Genomic DNA, 8667 nt, shown 5'->3' on the forward strand with positions numbered 1-8667 from the left:
ACCAGGCTGGCAGACCAAGGGTACAAAATAGAGGACACAGAGACAAATCCACAAAATTACAACTACCTTATATTAGACAAAGGTGCTAATACCATGCAATGGAGAAAGAATAGCATTTTCAACAATGGTGCTGGGAGAACTGGAAATCCATATGCAACAAAATGAAATTGAATCCCTTTCTCTCACCATGCACAAAAGTCAACTCAAAATGGATCAAGGAGCTAGGAATCAGACCAGAAACTCTGCATGTAAAAGAAGATAAAGTTGGCCCTAATCTTCATCATGTGGGGGCAGGCCCCAAACTTCTTAATAAGACACCTATAGCACAAGAGTTAAAACCAAGAATCAACAAATGGGACAAATTCAAACTAAAAAGTTTTTTCTCAGCAACAGAAATAATTTCTGAGGTGAAGAGGGAGCCTACATCCTGGGAACAATGTTTTACCCCTCAAACATCAGATAGAGCTCAATCTCTAGAGTATACAAAGAACTCAAAAAGTTAAACAACAACAACAAAATAACCCAATCAACAAATGGGCCAAGGACTTGGGCAGAAACTTCTCAGAAGAGGATATATAATCAATCAACAAATACATGAAAAAATGCTCACCATCTCTAGCAATCAGAGAAATACAAATTAAAACTACTCTAAGATACCATCTCACTCCAATAAGAATGGCAGCCATTATGAAGTCAAACAACAATAAGTGCTGGCGAGGTTTCGGGGAAAAAAGTACACTCATACTTTGCTGGTGGGACTGAAAATTGGTGCAGCCAATTTGGAAAGCAGTATGGAGATTCCTTAGAAAGCTGGGAATGGAACCACCATTTGACCCAGCTATTCCCCTTCTCGGGCTAGAGCAAAAAGACCTAAAAAGAGCATACTACAGGACACAGCCACATCAATGTTTATAGCAGCACAATTCACAATAGCTAGAATGTGGAACCAACCTTGATGCCCTTCAATAGACGAATGGATTAAAAAAATATGGCATTTATACACAATGGAATATTACTCAGCACTAAAAAATAACAAGATCATGGCATTTGCAGGCAAATGGATGGCATTAGAGCAGACTATGCTAAGTGAAGTGAGCCAATCCCTGAAAAACAAATGCCAAATGTCTTCTCTGATATAATGGGGTGACTCAAAATGGGATAGGGAGGAAGAGCATGAGAAGAAGACTACCACTAAATAGGAAAGAAAGGTGGGAGGGAAAAAGAGGGAGAAGGAAAGTTGCACAGAATATGGAAGGAGAAGAACATTGTTATACAGAATTCATATATGATGTTCTAATGAGAAAAAGAAAAAAAGTGTGTCACATTAGATTGGATAGATAAAAAGGATGGGAGAGGAGGGAAGGAGTAAGGAGGATAGGAAGGGCAGCAGAATAGAATAGACAATATGATTGATGTATGTACAATCCATGTATGTATTATGTGTAAAAATACATTCTGCCGTCATGTGAGACTAAAAAATATCTTAAAATAAAGTAAAACAAAAAGACAGTACAATGATCAAAAATAACAGTTCTTATTTAACCAGTTGTTTAATTTTTATGGTTGCTTGCTCTATAAAAAATAAAATTTAATAAAAACAATGTTATGGGTAAACTTAAAAAAAAGTCATTAACCCAGCTTTAAAAAGAAAGAAAGAACGAAAGAAAGTAGTGTATCAAGAGAATTTTCTCCTTTAGAAATAATTCAAATGACCTTCCTAGAAAGAGTCAGCAGGTCTGGGGATATAGCTGAGTGGTAGTGGGCTGGCCTAGCATGCAGAAGGCCTTGGAGTTTAAAGCCCAACACTGCAAGAAAAGAAAAGGGAGGGAAGGGAGAAAAAAGAAGGAAGGGAGGGAGGAAGGGAGGAAGTAAAGAAGGAAGAAAAAAAGGAAAAAATGAAGAAAGGGAGGGAGGAAGGAAGGAAGAAAGAAAAAAGGGAGAGAACAAAAGCGGGGAAAGCAATGGGTCATTAAAGCAAAAGGGCAAGCAGTACAAATATAAATATATGGCATAAAATCTGTTGAGACAGTTTAGAAAGCTTTAGAATTTGTATGACATCAAACTGAGTGGCATTATGACTGTATAGAAACTTAAGAGGCTCCACCTTCCTTGGCCTGGCCTAAACCAAACTCAGGGGTGGGAGGCATAGAGAGGACTCCTGTCTGGCTGGAGTGGAAGGAACTTGAACCCGTGACACTTCAGGATGCACTGGTTAGGGAAAGAAGGGGCCAAGACTCCCCTGATGGGCACTTGAGCACCACAAGGCTCCTGGGAATCCTTCACCCCAGCTCCCCACCATCACAACCCCCCCCTTGCAGGGGTTCTCAGTGGTCTGTTCCGTTGCCTGGTGCAGGTTTGAGTTCCTCACCAAACACCTGAGTGTTCACAGCCTACGTTGGCCTGCCTGGGCAGGCTGTGGTTGTGGTGGCAAGAGCCAAAGCCAACTTAGCTTGATGGAGGCACCAAGGACTGCCCTACAGCCATATTAGCGGGTGGTCCTGGAAGAAGTAGGCAGGGTTTTGGCAGCATTGTCTGAAGACATGAAGCCAGGCCCTAATCCTTATGGTGTTCCTTGGGAGTTGGTGATGTGTAGAGCTATTGGATGTTTTGCTCTTCTCTTGTTTTTGTGGAGAAGTTTTCATTGTGTTAGAAGCAGGCTTTATGTGGGAAGAGAAAAACAGCTGGCTTTAAAACTTTCTAGAAGAATTGAAGAAAAATGTGAACTACTTGAAAAAGTCAGCCTTGTTCAAAAAGAGCTTGAAGGCTTAGAGTCAACTTTAAAGGGCAGCAGTTCTGAGAAGGGTCCAAGAGACGTCCCAAATTTGGAGGCAACCTATGAAAAGCTGCATAGGTCCAAACCTAGCCATGGGGATGAAAGACTCTTTCTAGAAAAAGAGCTAGAAGAACAAAAGGCCAAACATTGTAAACAGGATGAAATCATGGCAGATATATCGAGAAGGATAAAGTCCCTTGAAGATGAATCAGAATCAATCAGCTCACAAATAGCTGAAACTAAAACAAACTTGAGACTGCTTCAAATGAGTGAGGAAGGACTTCAGCTGGCAATGAAGGAAGCCTTGGATGAATGTTCCCAGCTTCAGCAAAGTCAGCAACCTATCTTACAAGGAGACGCTGAAGCATGGAGGGAACAAGGACGTGTCCAATGTAAAGAGAGCACCACATTGGAAGACTTTCAATTCCATGCAAAACAAGCTCAAACTGATAAAGAAAATCACATGGAGTCTCTGACTGAAGGCTTGCTGAAGATGAAAGATAGGTCTTCTCCAAGCAAGGGAGCCCAAACAGACATTGGGAACTTGGAATGGGGAATGACGAGTGAATCAGGAATTGGTGCTCACTTGGATAATGAGCCCAAAGGAGCTTTGAAGCAACTGGTTGATAGCGCTAAGCTAAAGGCCTCCTTAGAAACCTTAGAAGGACAAAGATATCAAACTTGTGCTTCCTTATCTGAAGTAGAGAAAACAAAGGAAGACCTTAGAGAACAGATTAGAAGTCTGAAGACCGAACAGGCAAACTTGCTGTCAGAAAATACACAGCTTGAAGGTGAGAATGAGAACCTTCAGCAGAAATTTAAAGTCATGATGGAATGCTATCAAGAAAATATGATGAAACTCCATAGGAAACTCAGAGTAGAGGAAAATTACCGGGTGGAGCAAGAGGAGAAACTTTCCAAGGTCAAAGAAGAGATGGGCCATACAAGAGAAGAGCTGGAGACCTACAGAAAGCGAGCCAAATATCTCAAAGAAGAATTGGAGAGAACCATTCAGTCCTGTCAGGGGAAGATTATTTACTCTGAGAAAAAAGCACATGAGAGTGAGTTGGCGGTTTGGATTGCTGAAAGAAACCTTCATTATTTCATGAAACAAAACGCTCGCAATAGACAAAAGTTAACTGAAAGGCAGCTTCAATTTGAACTTGTAGAGGAAGATCCCTGTGCACTTGGTGTTTCAAATGTAGCATTGGGCAGAAAGCATTCCCCCAATGGTCCCTCACCATTGGGTCCTCCTTGGCAAGGTGGATGTTATTCGAATTATGGTAGACCATCGCGACCAGCAGAACTCAGAGATTCTAATCTGCCTTCTTTGGATAAAAAGGATGGGCCTATGTCTTCAGAAAGTCAATCCAGTAGAAAGGAGACCAAAATCAATGTTGATGATTCCAATGTGCCCGATTCATCTCTCTCTGCTGAAAACCAAGCAACTGGCTCCGGCTCATTTTTGACACCTTTTCCTCCAGTCAGAGGCGAATTGTTTCCTGTGGACCCAAGGAGTCAGTTCATGAGAAGAGGACCATTTTTCCCTCCACCTCCTCCAGGAAACAGGTATGGGGCACCTCGAGATTATTTTCCACCGGGCCCACCACCCCCTCCATTTTTTCCAATGCCAGATGTCTATGAATGGAGGTATTTTCCTCATGACCTTCTTCCAAGAGCTGGATTTCCTCCCCCCACCCCTGCATTCTGAAAGTAGAAGTGAGTGCCCTTCAGGCTTCATTCCGCCTTCAAGTGAGCCTGCTACTGAACATCAACAAGAAACCTGATGTTTTTGATCTCTCTTCAAAAGTAATTTGACTTACCTCTTATTTTTAGTTTTTAAGTAATTGCTTTTACTTAAATAAGTGATTATACTTTTGCTCCGATTGAAGCTAAATAAAACTATAATTCTTAGGATAGTATTTTGGAAATAAAGATGGTTTAAATATGATACTATGAGTAAATTATTTCCATTCTGTTTTACTCTAAAGATTACAGCATTGAATTTGATTAATCCACTAATCTATAAACAACAATGGGATTTTTATGTATGTCATCTAGCCTTTGGGGATATTTTAAATGCCCAACAAAGGCAATTCCTTTATAGAAAGAAGTGTATTTACTATGATTGTAGCAAATGTGAAAGGAACTTTATGCTTAATGAAAGATTTTCATTGATTTTCAGTCTTGTGGGGCATGTCAACTAGTTTTCCCATAAAACAATAACTAGAGCATATTAAGAGTAAACCAGAAAACACTACTAAACATGTCATGGAAGTAGGAGATCTCAAAGACAAAGAAAGTTGCAGTTCTCAGGAAACATTTTGGAATTGGAAACCACAATTTAAACTTACTCTGTTCCCATTTTCCCTGAGTCATCTTGATGACTTCTTCTTCTTCTTCCTCCCTCCTCCTCCTCCTCCTCCTCCTCCTCCTTCTTCTTCTTCCTATTTTTCTTTGTGTTCTTCATATTTGAGTTCTTCTTCTACCTTTAATTAATTAATCACTCACTCAATCAATCAATTAATTAATTTTTATGTGGTTCTAAGAATCCTACTCAGTACCTTGCATGTGCTAAGTGAGGGCTGTTCCACTGACCCACAACCCCAGTTCCTGTCTTTTATAATTTATGCCCATTTTCCTGAAATTTAGAATTGCATTCTGCTATGGTTCACTGATAAAGGTTTACCTAGTCTTTGGTTTTTGGGAAGATATTCATAAAATACACATGAATTATTAGGACACTGAAAAAAGAATCAGACACATAATTCTCAGCTTTTGGTGTTCCGGGTGGCCCTGAGTGTGGAGGGGAGTCAGGGGAGCCGGCCTGGCCCTGGGGGGCGGGCTCAGGCTTCCTTAGTTCCTGGGGGTGAGCACCCCTCCCTTCCGCAGTGCTGGGCCTGGCCTGCTGGCTGTGGGTGAGTGCCCCAGGCGGCCTGCAGTCCCCAGGGCGCTCTGGGCCCTGCTGGTGAGCACCCCTCGCCCTGCCTTGCTCAGTGTTCTCTGGGGTGCTGCTGGTGCGCCTGTGGAGGCCTCCGCCCCAGCTCCCCGGGGTCCCAGCCCTGTTCCCTTTCTCCAGGTTTCTGCTTGGGAGGGCCCCTGTGTCCCTGGCTGAGCGCCCCTGGCTCAATCCCCTCTGGGTCCTGAGGGGTGAGCGCCCCTCGCCCAGCAGTGCCCAGTGGGTCTCCTCTGGGGTCCATGGGTGCTGCCCCTCCCTCGCCAATGCTCAGTCTGCCCTGGGCCCTGTGGGTGAGCGCCCCTCGCCTGCCAGGGCTCAGTGTCCTCTGGGCCTGTGGGGGAGTTCCCCTTGCCTGCCAGGGCCCAGTCTCCTCTGAGCGCTCCTTGCCTGCTGGTCCCCAGTGTCCTCTGTGTCTGGAGTCCTAGCTCTCCTGGGTCAATCTTTTCAGGGTCCTGTGAGGGTGAGTGCCCTTCACCCAGCAGTTTCCTTGGGTCTTGTTTTAGGCCTGTCGGTGATGCCCTGGGCCCTGTGGGTAAGTGGTGCTTGCCTGCCACTGTCCTCCTCTGTCCTCATCCTGGATCCTCTTTTTTACTGGGCTCTCATTCACTTTGGTCTGTCTGCTCAGTCACCTGGACATTCTGACTACAGCCACTGTTAGCCTCATGGTCTGCCTACTCAGCCATCTGGACTCTTTTGAGTATTTCCTTTTTTGCTTGTTTTTTTTAGAGCTTGTTATATGGTTTCTTTTGGGTTCTTGAGATACTGGGAGTTTGAATTTCTTGGCTGCCCATGGTGGGGTGCATGGCTGCTCTAAATGTGTAGCTGACCTTCATGGCCGCAGCTTGTGATGCTTGCTGGAGACATTTGGCTGTCCTGGCTGTTCCTTTCTGGAGGAAGTGTTGGGGTTTGAGAGTGGGTTCTCCTTTCCCATCTTGAGTCCAGCATTTTGGGGACATACTCGCCATGTTCTGCTCTGTACCCAGTGAGAGGAGCAGCACTGAGGGCATGAACAAGAGCTCCAGGCCTAGCAGGTGAGTGGGGAAAGGATCTGAGTGGGGTGGGCCTGGGCCCTGCTTTGTCCTGGGCCTGACCCAGTGGTGTGCCATGCCCCTTAGCCCTCCTGGGACTTCAGAGGTCATCAGTGGGTTCCTCCCTGCACCCGACCTGTGGTTCCATTGGATGTGGATCAGCAGGCTTTCTGAAGAGCACTTGTGGACTCATTATTAACTTCACTGGTACATGCACTTCACAAGTCATCTTAAAATAAACCTCTCTTGATTGTAAATTACAAGATCAAGGGCTTTTCACCAAATGCTTCAGTTCAGGCTGGACTTGTGTATCTGTAGCCAGGTGATGGTTGCCACAGAACCACCATTGATGAGATCAATCTCATAGCAAATGCTTCACTGCTATCTGATTCAAGAGAGAATTTGCTTGTGGTGTTCACTGGCTAATATTGAGTGTAGTTCTGACAAGAATGTTGTTGATAATTTCATTTAGACATAAGACAAAAACAAAGCAAGCAGAACATTCATGTGCATTGCACTACTTTGTGTAGGGCAAAGGGGTGTTCTGGTTGAATGGATGCTAGTGTTGAGTACTGGAAGTGTAGTTCCACACACTTTTGTAGCTGTTCACAACGGAATAACTACAGACATAAACATTCCTGCATTATTACCCTTTTCTCCATCTCATCATTAAATTGAGACAATTATCAAAACAGTAAACCAGCCTGCAACAGGTGGTGATTGCCGATTTTCCTTTTGTAGATGCCTCATGCGACCCGTACTCTGCATGGCTAGGAAGGGACCTGGAGTAGAGCACGCCATATTTGCAACTGAAAAAGACTCAGGTGATAGCAAGACTCGGTGGAGACATCCCCAGGTCATAAGCCATGAGAATAGCAGGGAACAGGAGGCCCGGAGTCTGGTCCTAGCAGCCTAGGTTGGGCTGAAATGTCCAAGCATGAACCCTGCCATGGCTGAGCATGGCTTCTACCGCATGTTCCCACGCACAAGGAAATATGCAGATGGCATTGAGAGAGGATGCAGCAGAGCTGGCAGGGTTTGGGGCCACAGGGCCAGCTCTGTCCTAGAGCCCAGCTGTGAAGACTAATACCCTTTTGCTGTCTCCCCTGCTTCCATCCAGCTTCCAGGGCTGCTCTCCCTCCCCAGGCTTCTCCTGGCCCTCTGGTCCCTCCAAATGACTCTTCTCCTGGAGCCTCCACCACTGCTTCCCTCTAGAAGAACCCAAACCAAAGATCACAGCTTGGCTTGGGCTCTGCAGGGCTCCTCTGAACCTGAAGTTAGAGTTTAAGAAAACCATATATACCTTCATTCAGAGCAACCAACAGGGACTTTCAGGAGAAAAAGAAATCGCTGAAAACTGAGAGATTGGGCAAACGCATCCACCTTAGTAGGGCTTTAGGATCTGGCACTCAGAAACATGAATAAAAGCAAAGCCACCCTCTAATCAGCAAAGTCATTTCTTAAAATGAAAATATCAAGTGTCACTGAGGATGAGTTGAAATGGATATTTCCAAATAAACTACAGGCCAAGAAGCTAGTAGGAAGTATATGGAAAGTAAGTTCATAACTGGACCAGCACACAACCCAGCCTCAGCACACATGCCTTGGGCTCAATAATGCAGATGGGACAATCAGAAGGAACTCTGGCTCACTTGTCCACTTCTAGAAATTGTAAAGCACTTGAAAGGGCCAGGAGGAAGTGTTTATCCAGTAAGGCAGGATGAGCCTGTGAAATGGGCAGTGCAGTGTGATAAGAAAATTCTGTTTCAGACCCAGGGAGGAAACTCCATGTGATGAAGAGTGAAGGTGAAGGAGCTGAGAAGCTGGACAGAGTGGGCAGAACATGGTGCAAGCTGCACAGAAGGCCACAGGGAGCAGGAACAGACCCAGCTGTCAGATGGTCTCAG

At 44.7% G+C, this 8667-nt stretch overlaps 1 pseudogene; it reads left to right on the plus strand.

The window, feature by feature from the left end:
* Positions 1-2525: 2525 nt before the first annotated feature.
* On the plus strand, positions 2526-4560 carry LOC144375803 (melanoma inhibitory activity protein 2 pseudogene; annotated as a pseudogene).
* The last annotated feature ends 4107 nt before the right edge of the window (positions 4561-8667 follow it).

The sequence above is a fragment of the Ictidomys tridecemlineatus genome, chromosome 3, assembly GCF_052094955.1.
Source record: "Ictidomys tridecemlineatus isolate mIctTri1 chromosome 3, mIctTri1.hap1, whole genome shotgun sequence".
NCBI classification, from domain to species: domain Eukaryota; kingdom Metazoa; phylum Chordata; class Mammalia; order Rodentia; family Sciuridae; genus Ictidomys; species Ictidomys tridecemlineatus.